Raw genomic sequence first — 14,871 nt, forward strand, 5'->3', positions numbered from 1 at the left:
TTTTATAAGGTTGTAAAGTTTTGCTCATTAAAAACATTAATGTATTTGAAGAGATTTATGATTTAAATATGAAGTGTTAATATAAATGTTATAATATATGTTTTAGTGTTTTTATGTTATTAAAAGTTATAGTGTTTATTTTTCATATTTTTTATTATTCGTTGTGTATGTATATATATATATATATATATATATATATATATATATATATATATATATATATATATATATATCTTTTTTAATATAAATGTTCTAATAGATGTTTTTCTATTTTTATGTTACTAAAAGTTTCAGTTCATATTTTTGTTCATACGTTTTGTTACACGTTATATTATCATTCATTTGATATGTAATTACACAATTTTAAACGGTTTATAAAATTATCAAATAATTGTATATATCACAATGACTTAAAAATTCAACTATAATGTTTAATAAAACTAATATGTTAACTATATGTTTGTTTTACTACTAACATTTTGTTTCAAAGTAGAAATATTAAATAATAATATGGTAAAAGTTATTATTTTAACTATATAATTCTATAGTATATGATGAAAGGTGATGTAAAAATATACTTTAAATAAGAAAATTTTATTACGTGTTATATTCATATATGAACGATACTCAAACAATAAAAAAAGTTAAGCATACATTTTATTCATAAGTGAATAACGAATGTATTGTAATAAAAATCTAATAAATTTTTATTCATTTATGAATAACGAGAGTTGAAAGTCTAAAAAAAAAAAATTTATTTTATCTTAAAACTATATCAATATGGATGTCTATATATAGAGAATAAAAAAATATGAATTTTGATATATTTAAAATAATTTTTCGATAAAAATAAAAAAAACAAAAAAAGTATGTTTTTGTGTATATTAAGATAATGATTAGCTTTCTAAAAATCAAAAAAACAAAAAAAGTATGTTTTTGTGTATATTAAGATAATGAATAGAATAGTTTAAGGAAACATGTTTGGTTGGAAACACATGTCTATCCGTTATCAATTTCCGTTGGTACGCCTAACTGTTTTGCGGCAAAATAAATGTGTGATTGAGAATAATTCCCTTATTCTCGACCTTTTTTTCTCAATTGAACTCTCCTCTCTCTCTTTCTCTCTCTCTCATATATATATATATATATATATATATATATATATATATATATATATATATATATATATATATATATATATATATATATATATATATATATGTGAAAAGAGAATATACATTACAGCTCCATATAACCTTACGTACTAAACATTCTAAACTGCATCGTTTTGTTAAGGTTGTTCATGAAAAATATTGGCTACGTGATATGTGACATCCCCATTTTAACAGTCAGAAAAAGACCGATTTTGTTTATGCTTTATAAAAATCAAAGTGTCTCTTTTAATAAAAATATTGCAGAATTTGTTCCCAGAAAAAAAAAAACATGATAAATACGTTATCAAAGCATTTCCGAAGAAATGTATTTTCATTCATTTTAAAACATTTGGGATGTCATCGTCAATACAGAAACATAAGCATAAACATAACTTACATTCATATACACTAGTGATCTACATCTTTTTTAAATCCCTCAGTGTAAAGTAGCTTCATATTGACATCTGTGATACAAATAAGCTTGAGTGGGTCAGGGTGGGAAACCTGGTGAGTACATAGGGTTTTCAACCCACAATAATATAATTATTATGTTAAAACATCAAACAATCAACTCAATTACCCATCCCTATTATCTTCTTTACTCTTAAGGATCTACCCTAAGATTCAGCTATTCCTCGTTCATTCATTCCTAAGGAATCGACACTAAGTATGCATAGTCGCCAGGGTTTATCTCGTTTATTGACAGTATTGTTTTTGAGAGTTCACTCGCAATACATGTCAATGGGTTTTTAGAGTACACCAGGTGAACACATCGTTCACAACACCTACAGGTTGTGAGCCTGCTAGTGTTCCACTAGACTATCTAAAATAGTCCGTGGTTGTCATCCATACTTTGCTAGATGACGGGGCCATCGCTTGGGTCATCGTTTGGCTCATCGTTTTGGCTCATCGCTTTGGCTCATCGCTTCACACCATAATTTATCACTCATATATCACTGCTCATCATTCATCTCATCTTTCATTGCTCATTATTTATCTCATATTTCATCGCTCATCATTTATCTCACCTCTAATATACCCATGTTTTACCCAACATATTTTTAAATAAGTTATTACATAAAACCATCAGTATAAAAACATTCATAGTAATATCTCGTGTCAAACCAAAGTGTTAGTAATCAAAACATATTATCATAAAACCATATCAGAGTGTAATCCCCAAAGATCTCATGTGCGGAAAACATAGTGTGATGCGCTGCGATCAAGCCGACTCCTTTCCTTTGAAACAAAGCACCTGAAACCAAAACTGTAAACCGTAAGCACGAAGCTTAGTGAGTTCCCCCATCATACCACATACCATGCAATCACATAGCATACATACTGTACAATCATATAACATACCATACTTGTCAGGCATTTCCGGGGTGCCCGACCTACCTGGTACGACCATTCTGGGGTGCCGTCCTACCCGTGTGGCCATTCTGGGGTGCCGACCACCCTTCGGTCCTAACAACTAAACCTCGGGGACTGTTTCACCCCCTACCACTACTATTATCACATATCATAACATAACATACTATCAGACATATCTAGGGTGTCTGACTACCCTTCGGTCCTAACAACCGAACTCGGGGACTGTTCCCCTCCTACTACCCCTAACACATATCTCAGATCATGCTAGCATATAATCATGACATCACATACTTTCAGACGTATCTGGGGTGTCTGACTACCCTTTGGTCCTAACAACTAAACTTTACTACTATAACACATCAAGCTAGCATATAACATATCAGGTAGTAGCAAAACTAGATGATATCACAAAGATAATCATTTAACACACAACTCCTACCGGTGGGCCGCCATTGTGGCCGTAGACCCACCACTACACTGCTGAAGTCCCGTAGACTCAACCCCATACTACTGAAATCCTGTTGACTCAACCACAGCTGCTGGATGACAGATTCACGATCTGTCAATATCAAAACATAACCCAATTAATAATTGGGTCCCACTACATAACCATAAACACTTACTTTGGATAATTACTACATTACCCCAAGCTTGGCTTATTCAAGCCCAATGCCCAATCCGTAGGCCTAAAGTCAACTAGGAATCAACACCCCACATATGGCCCAATTTTCCAAATTGGGCCCAAGCCTATATACGGTCTTCTTCTAAGGCCCAACATTATATAATCATTAAGGCCCAAACTATGGCCCAATTTTCCAAATTGGCCCCAAACCCCTTACATGGGCCATACCCCAGGCCCATTAAATTATTCTAGTTCAATTGCTTGTTCTTGGATGGTCCATTGTTATCTCAATCATTTAGGCCCAATAGAAAGGCCCAATAATAAACCCAAATGAAATTAGGGTTTCACATAAAATGACGATTAGGGTTAAGTTTCCTACTTAACCCATTAAGGACTTAATCCTCTAAGGACTTAATCAATTAAGTCAAATATTGCTTGGATTAATTATTTTTTTGCCAATGATTATTATTTAATATCTCAAGTTATTAAATAATTCCCCGCGTGTCCCGATTACTTCCCAAATTAGGGTTTTGATGGAATTAGGGTTTTCAAAACCCTAATTAGGGTTTCCAACCCAAATACTAGCCCATTTAATAATTTATTGGGCTTGTAGGTCAATTAGGGCTTTATTGGGCCTATTAAGCCTACTAGAATACCATTAAGCCCATTAGGGTTTTATTAGGGTCCATTAGAGTCCATTAAGCTTCATTGGGTCCATTTGAGCTTCTTTGGGCCCATTAGGGTTTCAAGCATCCCCAATCGAGTCAGCTCACAAGACAAGCACACCGCCACCCGACACGGCGGCCGGTGGCGGCAACCACCACCCTAAGGTGGTGGTTTTCAATTCCTTTTATTATTCAAATTTCAGATTACATTTTACAAGGCTAATAATCGAAATAAACACACAAAATCACTATGACACATGGTGTTTCAAGGCGGCAGCCACCACCTCACGGTGGTGGCGGTGGTTGTTCTTAATATTCCGGCCAAACAAGCCACTCACGACGCACACACATAGAAAACACACACACACATTTTGAAGAGTGGTTCACACACCAGCCACCCACCTGGTGGCTCCTGGCAACGACAACAACAATTCTGAGATGGCAGCCACGACCGTGAGGTGGCGGTGGCGGCGATTTCCGTTGGTTCCAACGCAAGCAGCAACAAAGGCGGCAGGCGGTAGTTACAGCAAAGAAGTGAAGACAAAGAGATGGCGAAAGTGGCTCCTCTATAGCCCGCTTTTCAGGCAAGAGAGGTCACAACGTCCGACGATGGGCGCATCTTCGATGACTGGCGGCGTAGGAAAGAAGGTGAGGGAGGAGCACGAATGGCGACCACCACGATGCCACGCCTTTGATCTTCGCTGATGCAGCTGCGCTTTCAACTCAGGAGGTTATCAACAACAATCGATGGTGCTCGGCGGTTGGAAAACGACGGGGTGGAAGGTGGCGGTGGGGAGGTGGCTCTGGTGAGAGTCACAAAGGGGAGGTGACGGCTGAACAATAAGACTAGGGTTAGGGTTTCATAACCCTTATATACCGGCTCCTCACACTAGTTTGCCATAATGATCCAAATGATCCTTCCGGCTCCAATTTAATTCAAAATAGATCCATATTTTACATTTCTAACCCTTCCTTCAGAAAACCCTTACAAATCAAGTCCCGATAATTACTATGTAGCCCTTCCTCTACAAATTCTTTTCAACAGAAATCCACATATTACCATTCAGCCCCTGAGCCTCCAAAATCTCTTCAATTTTAGTCCCAAAAGTTACCATTTAGTCCCTGCCTTCATTAATACTTACAAATTAAGTCCGGATTTTACACTTTTAACCCCCAATCTCTTAAAGTGTGACAATTAGCTCTATGAGACCATCATTTGATATATAATTATTTATTTTAGGGCTACTATTCATTCATTAATTTATTTATTTAACTTAATAAATAAACGGGTGTTACACATTATTTTTTGATAAATTTAGGACATCTATGTAGGGGAAATGACACAAACCCTCATACGAACTTTCTAGGGTCGGTCAATTTAGTCCCTAAATTATTTTCATAGCTTTATGAGGGAACCATGTCCTTTTTGTCGGGTCGATTAAGTCCTTTTGGCCAAAGTGAAGGAGTAGCCCGGTTACCCATTTGCCACATTGACATTTGTTGACTAATTTCCCCATGTTGACTTTGAATTTTCTAATTTGTTGACCACACTTGCCACATCACCAATTTGCTCTGTTTGATTTCTTTAATTTCGAGAGTTTTCAAGACTATCACGTCGGTGTCAAGATAAACACCACCATATTTGTACAACAAACAAAGTCGAAGGAGATTCGAGATGTTTTGGCCTAATGGGACATCAAGGGAATGAACATGACCTCAGATTAGCTTTGAAAACCAAGATTCTGCCATGGTGCTCTTGAACAAGTGATCCTATTCTAACTTCATAAATCACAGTCAAACTTTTAACAGACATATGCCAAAGGATAATCATTAAATTGAAAGCATTTTTTCTCTAACACAATTTACATAGAGGTAACATTCCAAAAATGAAAACTTTAAAGACCAGCCCGATACTTTGATAAACTATTAAAATACAAGGATCGGAAACCCAAAAAGCTAGTGTTTTAAATAGAAACAGTGATGTTGGTGCTTCTTGCAATAGGCAACAGTGGTGACATGTTATGTCTCCAACGAAAAGGAAACAAAAGGATGATATATGGCACTGTAGGAGTTAACAATTAAAGGAAATTTTTAAAAATCATAACTCAATATCGGCCTAAGGAGGCTTCTTTGATGGTGGTGCTTTTGACTAGCCCTCACTCCATCAAACCTTATTCATCGCAAAATCAAATCCCAAGGGAATTAGTGTTGGATTAGTGTCTAAGTCCATAACTATTTTGGTATGTACTTGACCCGGTGGTGCATGGTCCTTTTAGGTTGCCTTCACCAAAGCAACTTGATAAGATGAATTATGGAGAGAAAGGATTAAATATGATTTATTAATATATTATGGGAATAATATATTAAAAGAGAAATCATATTGTTTAATTAATATTAGTCAAGAATTAATTGGTAATTAGTTTTGTGACTAAAAGAGATTAATTAAACTTAAGGGACTGGAATTGTAATTATAAGATAATTGCAATTTGGGTTATGGATTGCCTTATATTAAGGAGTGGACGAATTCTATGGGGAAACCCATTAGAAATCGTCCAAGGCCTTTAAGGAAAGGAGTCCATGGGTTGCTTAGGGCTTAAGCATCCAAATTAGGGTTTCCTTGTTAGATAACCCTAATAGCCTCACTATATATAGAACCCTTATGCCTTAAAAACGTGGTGAACAAGATCCTTAGGGTTTCCACACGTTTTAGGTAGCCTCCTTCTCTCCTCCTCTTCATCCTCTTGCTCTTGGTGTTTGTGAACCATTAGAGGAGTGACATTTGTGACTCTAAGCTTTCTAAAGTCGATACAAGAAGGATTTGAGATTGTTATTGCTACATACCAATCAAGGTATGATCTAAACCCTAATTATATGTTATATTGATTATCATATGCTAGATCTAGGGATTATAGTCTTGGATGAATTGCATGTACAATAGAGAAACCTAGATCCAAGCATTAGGGTTTGTATGAGCACATAGGATGTTCTTATGACTAAAACCCATCAGTGGTATCAGAGCCTAGATTGGTTTCTATTGTATTGATGCCTTGTATGTTTGTTCAAGTTAAAAAATTCGATTTTTGTGAGCCTGCCTGATGGACTCGGTGAGTCCCATTGTGGACTCGGCGAGTAGGCCCCTACTCGGCGAGTCCATATGGGTACTCGGCGAGTTTGAGCGTCAGAAAGAGGGGATTTCGGGATTTCTTGCTGTTTTTCTCATGGATACTTGCCTTATCTGTTTTAGATCATTAAAATCTGGTTTTAATCATTTTTATGAGTATATCCTTGATTAAACAAAAGATAATTACCAATTGATTAGATAATAACTTCCTTATATGATAAAGATTGGATTATTTGTATTAATTGGGTAACTTATTTTGCAAGAAATTAAAATTAGGTCAAATATAGATAATAATGAAATTAATTGTTTAATTTATATTATTTGTTATTTGATCCTTGTGTTATGAAAAGTTTCAATTTTCCCCTTTAGGTTTTATAGTTTAAATTTGAACTCAAAGGTCTAGTTTTGAAATTTAAATAGTTGAAACCCTAATGTTTTGAAAAGGTTTCAAAACTTGCCCTCAAGTTTTGGAATTTAAATTTTGATTAAAAGTTTAATTTTGATGTATATTTAAATTTTAAACCCTAATGTTTTGAAATGTTTCAAAACTTGTCCTCAAGTTTTTGAATTTAAAAAGTTGATTAAAGGTTTAATTTAGGAATGTTAAATTCTAAAACACTAGTATTGTTTTGAAAAGTTCAAATCACACCCTTATGGTTTTATTAATTAATTAAGGTGTATAATTAAAAGAGGTTTAATAAATCCATAAAAGTTTTGGTTTACATTTAATTGAATTAAAAGTATAATCGTTAAATTTGGCCACCTAGTATTCTAAAAGTGTAAAATACACCCTATACTATATATATCATTAAAAGTATAACATTATATATATATGTATGAGTAAAAGTCAGTCTTACCGTTAGTATGCCTCATTCACGAAGTTGGTCTATAAGGGGTGTTTAAGGAAATTGCATATAAAATAGCGATTGAATGGGTATCCACTCTTACCCACCGCACTCTTGACTAGTGGAGGGTCGTTAGCCGAACGGGTAGGATAGGACAAAACCTTCCATTATAAGTATAATGAAGTACAAAAGTAACTAAATGTTTTACAAATTCCCAATCTTAGTTACTTAGGAAAAAGTGAATTGATGCAATTCCATGAAATTACACTTTGTGCCCTTGCGAAGACGTTAGTGGAGCGTGTGTGGTTTACCGGCACACTAAATGGTTCTAAGCAAAGGTAGCAAAGGGTGACTCAATGTTTGTCATAGTTCGGTGGAGCGTGTGTGGTTTATCGGCACATTGAATAGGTGACTGTAACATGTGAGGGCACCATGTAAGTTTGCATGGTTATTCACACCCGCTTTGTGATCCTCGGCATCCCAGTCACAAACTAGAGGGGCATATCGAGATTTAAACATGCCATTGAAATGTTCAATGAATCTCAAAGGATCTAGGAGTTTTCATAGATTTAAAACTTAAATTTCTTTTTCGTTTTTCATGGTGGAAATTAGTGAATCGTCATTCACTTACCTTCAAATATTCTGTAACTAGATTACGACATCCCTTTTCTAGGTTGTAGCGTATTGTGTTGGGTCCTAGCCTTAGTATCTCATTTGGGTGATTTACTAAGGACTCAATCAATCAACTAACTTGAATTTGTTTCTCCCGTTTTGTAGATGTCAAAGTGCGACAACTATGGTCTTCCCAAATCCCGTGGAACAAGCATTCCGCATGAAGATGATATTCCACGATTCGATCGAGGAACAAGAGATCATGCTTCACTTCCTCCACCTCCTCCAATTATTCTCCCTAACCCACAAGTTCTAAGGCTTCAAAAGTTCAAGCTCACTCAAGCCCTTTTGGCAAGTAAACATAAAGAAGGAAAGTCGGTGTGTGCACACGTCCTAGGGATGAAGTCACACATTGATAGGTTAAGAATGTTGGGATCCGTTGTCTGTGAGGAGATGGCTGTTGATTGGGTTCTTCAGTCACTTCCTAACTCGTATAGTGAGTTCGTAAGAGAGTACTATATGATGAACTGGGACGTGACCCTTATAGATCTCACATATATGCTTATTGTTGTTGAACCAGCAATGGTTTGGCGCAATAGAAAAGCAAAGTTGATTGGTGAATCTGCCTTCAAGACCTCTATGGATATAGACAATGGCAACGAAAGACATGCTATGATCGAAAAGTTTGATCATAAGAGAAAGGCAATGTCTAAAGTAGTTCCATGTCCTATTCCAAAAGAGTCAATTTGCTTTTATTGCCAAGAGAAGGGGCATTGGAGACGAAGCTGCCCTATTTACCTAAGAGATCTAAGAGATGGGAGAGTCAAAACGTATGGCTTTGCTTTTGGTAAAATCCATTGACTAAATCTTTTAAGCTCGTATTCTAGATTCTTAATACATAATGTGATAAGATTACAATTGATGTTTTGTAGGATCGAAGAAAAAAGAGGAAGCTTAAGGGAAGAAGTGAGCAGAATCTAACCGTGAAGAAATTGATTTCGATCGCATTACTTGAAGATTAGATTCTTGAGCTACTACTTAGAGTTAGAATTAGATTGATAAGAAATATGTATTAGCATGGTTTTTTCAATGAATTGCGTTGTAAGGACAGATTTTTCCACAATAAAATAAATTTTTGATTTTATATTATTTATTTATCCTTGCAGTGGCGTATATGAAAAATTGATGTTTGAATGTTTCTAATATTAGCAATAATGGATTTGATTCTTAATTATGGAAATGTCGAGAATTTACCAAATAGGGAGAGTTTCTCATCGCCCAAGTTTTAATTGGACAGAAACTTGGAATCATGCAACTTGGTTGCACGATGAATGAGAAATTTCATACTTGGAAATTAAACTAATTCATTGACAAAGTGTCAAGTGAAGGACTAGGAGACCGAGTACACAAAGTTGCGTGTTGATCAAGTCCACCATAAGAGTAATTCGTCATGATTTACTAAAGGTTTAGTAAATATGATTATACTTATAAGATTAAGTGTAATTCTGAATTGATTGAAAAAGTTTAAATCAATAGCAGAACGAATAAGAAGAATCAAGTAGGAAGAAAGATTAAAGTTTCTCCATTCTAAGAAGAAGGGAGAGTACCTTTTATGCTTTATGATAAGTCTTAATGATTAAGAACCATATCTCAATTGATCCTCTAAGTGAGTCTTAGTACAATTGTATGTCTAAGAAGAGGAATCAAGAATTAAAGAAATGGTTAAATCAAGAAGTCAATCATACTTCATTCCAAAACAAGTCTTAGAGTTAAGACCGTGACATTGAGTGAAAAGTATTAAGAAGGTTTATAGCATTCATCAAATGTGGAAAGTTGTGATGTCTTGGATAAGACAAAGACCAACTAGGACCAATTTATGAAGTGTTTTGATAAAAACTACACTAACTCTTGAATATTTGTTTGTCAAGAAATGTTTATTGACAAGAGAATCTTATATGTCAAGGAGTCAGTAGGAGTCTTAATGGTCTTGAAAGGTTTCAAGAACAAATCAAAATAAACCTTATCGATCATCACTAGCACACGAGTTGAGGTTTACAACCTATCGTGTTGACACTATTTTGTTTCTGTGCCATTCCAGTTGAGTTGATTATGCATGTGAGTTCTATGAGTTCTCATTTGAATGCATAAAAGTTAAGGACCTTGATCAATGGAAAGTACATTGATAGGAAAGGTGAGCTGCTTAACTACTTGGAAGACATGGTGGGCAGCTGTGTTACCATAAGGCAAGAAGTCAAGATTAAGAAAGTTCGGTCCATATGAGTTTGAATTTGTCGTAAACTTTGGTTTTGACAAATTCACATGGATAGGAATACATACACCATTAAAATCTAAGTGTCATAAGATTCCCTCCTTCATGAAAATGACTGTGAGGAAATTGTATTCTCAAATTCAATTATGGTTACGGTATCCCTTTCCATGATTCGAATTGTGAGATTTGACAATTAGTCTAAATTGTTTAGACACACATATGAGCTATCTAAGGGAAAAATGTATAAGCTTAGATAAAGGATTATCAAAGCATTAGGTATTAGAAACATGAACTTAAGAGATTCGATTAGTATTGTTTTTCTGAAAGCTAAGCTGTTTCTGAATACATGTCAAAGCTAGTGGGAGCATAAGCGTTATGTTTTATAATAATAATCATGATAGTGGGAGCATAAATGTTATGATTGTATAATTATTATGGAAAGTATTGAACGCAATATTAATTATAGAAAATAATAGTTATACTTTAAAAGTTGCAAGAGTTGAAAATTTGTTTTGCTATAATTAAGGGAGAGAATATTATGCTTCATTTCAAATCTAAAGGCTTAGGTTGTGGAATGTTAATAATTTAGTCAAGGAAACATAGTGTGTTCTCAAATTTCGATTGTGATTACGGCATTCCTCTTCATAGTTTGAATTTTGAGAACGTAGCACATAAAATATTATGGCAGAAGATTGATAAAGTATCAAATCTTTATGTAAGACATTATGCATCGTGTCCCATATGCTTCGGGTATAGGATCGATTGCAAATGCTATAATATTTGACCATTCTAAAATTTTCCAAATGTCTAGCGCATTTAGAGGGAAAAAGGACAAGAATCGGTTTTGACTAAGATAATTAAACAACTATCAAAGGACAATTCAAAGTTCGCCTAGGATTGGTCGCTTGTGAGTAGTTGGAAGTATAGTATTTGATGGACCATATCGACATTATTATGAATAGATAAGATTCTATTGAGAATGAGTTGTCATATGGTAAGTATGGAAAGTTTTCCATATTGGGAATTGAATATTGAAAATCTATGTCTAGATTAGAAACTTTTATGCAATAGGATGTTCAAAGGAATGTACTTTGAGTGAGAGACATCATATCTAAGGAATTTTCTTGTAACAATCTCCGATAGAGGACTTTGTAATTTCATTGGCAATAGTCATTGTGACTTTAGTGCAGTGATATTACAAAAGGATCATTACATAAAATGTTAGAATCTAGCATATTCCATAAGTAACAAGAATTTGATATTCTTTCACTTGTGAAAAGGATTAGGAGTTGTGAAATGAGTATGATTGGAAATGTGTTCATTTGATCTATTTCACAAAGTAAGAACCATAGGTAAACATTGTGTGCATGCTATGAGCATGGGACAAGTGTAATAATTCAAGTAAAAAGTTGATTACCCGAAACAACAAATAATGAGTAATCGATATGGTGATAAATAAAAGGTGTTTTATTTATGCTCAAAGGTTTGAGGCCATATGGGATTAGTATTATTCTTGTGTTTCACTTTGCATGTTTTGACTTCCTGAATAATTTAATTGGTTTAGAACAGTCAAATTATTCGAACGGGCCACAGTCGTTCGTATGTTGGAAGTAGGTATGAATGAAGACTGTCGTGAATTGGTGTGTGGATTGTCTAAAGAGGTATTAGACATAAGCAATTGTTTGCTGCAACATTCATGAGTGCTTATGAATATGATTTTAGCATTGGATTAAACTCACGCTCACTTGGATCACTCCATGAATTGTATCACGAGTGATTGGTGAGACGATAACATCTTATATTCTTGAAACTGAGATGTGTGAGTTGTATCTTGCAAATCGGTTGCACATTGATAATATGTAAACGCACCAGTAACTTGGTGTCATAAAACATATTGTTGTGTGTGATTCGGTGAGTAAGTACAAGCGAGCATTGAATCAAAGTTTATCCGTTCCTTTTATCCAAAGTAGGATAAAAGCGATATCTTTGGGCCCCTCGATGATTTAGTGATGACAAACGTAAATGATCGGCCGGGCTAGGGCTAATTTGATTTGTTCAATTAGTCAGTCGTCATAAATCGAAAGTCGAGAAATAGTACTGAGAGAATGATTAGAAATCATGTCTCATGCGATATCTAGAATGGAGGAATATATGATCCTTATCTAAAGGACACGTGTATCTGATAGCATCGGAGTTGACAGCGGCTTTGGAAAGCTACGATTGCAGATCAGGATCTGAAGTCATACGCATAATAGTTATTAGACTTATCCAAGTGGGAGACTGTTGGATTAGTGTCTAAGTCCATAACTATTTTAGTATGTACTTGACCCGATGGTGCATGGTCCTTTTGGGTTGCCTTCACCAAAGCAACTTGATAGGATGAATTATGGAGAGAAAGGATTAAATATGATTTATTAATATAATATGGGAATAATATATTAAAGGATAAATCATATTGTTTAATTAATATTAGTCAAGAATTAATTGGTAATTAGTTTTGTGACTAAAAGAGATTAATTAAACTTAAGGGACTGGAATTGTAATTATAAGATAATTGCAATTTGGGTTATGGATTGCCTTATATTAAGGAGTGGACGAATTCTATGGGGAAACCCATTAGAAATCGTCCAAGGCCTTTAAGGAAAGGAGTCCATGGGTTGCTTAGGGCTTAAGCATCCAAATTAGGGTTTCCTTGTTAGATAACCCTAATAGCCTCACTATATATAGAACCCTTATGCCTTAAAAACGTGGTGAACAAGATCCTTAGGGTTTCCACACGTTTTAGGTAGCCTCCTTCTCTCCTCCTCTTCATCCTCTTGCTCTTGGTGTTTGTGAACCATTAGAGGAGTGACATTTGTGACTCTAAGCTTTCTAAAGTCGATACAAGAAGGATTTGAGATTGTTATTGCTACATACCAATCAAGGTATGATCTAAACCCTAATTATATGTTATATTGATTATCATATGCTAGATCTAGGGATTATAGTCTTGGATGAATTGCATGTACAATAGAGAAACCTAGATCCAAGCATTAGGGTTTGTATGAGCACATAGGATGTTCTTATAACTAAAACCCATCAATTAGATCATGCTCACTACAGATAGCAAAAACCACAGATCAACCTGTTCATCTATTGTACACAGAAAAAAGAAAGAGAAATTGAATCGCCACTTCCATCCCTCACTTCATCAAACCCTGTTCATCGCTTGCTTGAGCGAGACCAGAAAACACGAAGAAGAAAATGGTGCAGAGTGGTTTGTTGATGTTGCTGAGGATTCACGTAAAGGAAAAGGATAAGGTGATCGATCGAGAGATGTGACATCCCCAAAATCTCGGCCAGAAAAGACCGGTTTCATTTATGCTTTTTAAAATAATTTCAGAGTAAATCCTTTTGATTTAAAAGAGTTGCAAAATTTTTTCCCAAAACAAAATATGATAAAATAATAATTATCAAAGCATTTCATCAAGAGATGCATTTTCATTTATATAATCAAAACTCGGGATGTCATGTTCCGATACAGACCATAAAGCATAAATGATAACATTACAAGTCATTCAACAAATATATACATATACAGACTTGTAAGCAAAACAACTCGATGATTCATCCATCTTATGCCCTTGCGCCACTTCGTGTAATACAATTAAAATTGAGTGGGTCAGGCTTGGGATCCTGGTGAGCATATAGGGTTTTCAACCCACAATAAATAATTATATTTAATTTCACCAACCAACAACAGCCCGATTACCCATTCTCGTTATCCTCACTTTACGTCCCTAAAACAACATCTATCTCAGGGGACCTAATCTAGGATTTTCATCGGGACAGACATTACTGCTAAGGGGTTTCCTCAACAATAGATGTCCTAAAGGCAACCATGAGGGGGATAGAGTACACCGGTGAACACATCGTTCACAACACCTACAGGTTATGAACCTGCTAGCGTTCCACTGGACTGTCTAGAAAGAGTCTGTGGTCGTTATCCATACTCCGCTGAATAACTAGATCAACAACAACAACATCGAGGCCTCTCATCTGTTTATTACACACCAACTATCTACCCATGTTCTAACCAACATATTAGTAGATAAAAATATATATTTTTATACATAGTTTAAAACTTGTATAACATTTTCATTCAATACATATTCCACATAACAGACGAGGCACACCCACATAACACGTATTTCATAGAGAACAAATCGG

At 35.0% G+C, this 14,871-nt stretch overlaps 1 long non-coding RNA gene across 1 annotated transcript; it reads right to left on the reverse strand.

Moving 5' to 3' along the window:
* Positions 1 to 2,212: 2,212 nt before the first annotated feature.
* Positions 2,213 to 4,725, reverse strand: LOC128126363 (uncharacterized). Its single transcript, XR_008224194.1, has 2 exons — positions 4,218 to 4,725; positions 2,213 to 2,409 (listed from the first exon to the last, which is right to left on the reverse strand). It is a non-coding gene; the product is annotated as an uncharacterized LOC128126363 (long non-coding RNA).
* Between the last annotated feature and the right edge of the window lie 10,146 nt (positions 4,726 to 14,871).

This window comes from Lactuca sativa, chromosome 5 (genome assembly GCF_002870075.4).
Source record: "Lactuca sativa cultivar Salinas chromosome 5, Lsat_Salinas_v11, whole genome shotgun sequence".
Lineage (NCBI taxonomy): Eukaryota > Viridiplantae > Streptophyta > Magnoliopsida > Asterales > Asteraceae > Lactuca > Lactuca sativa.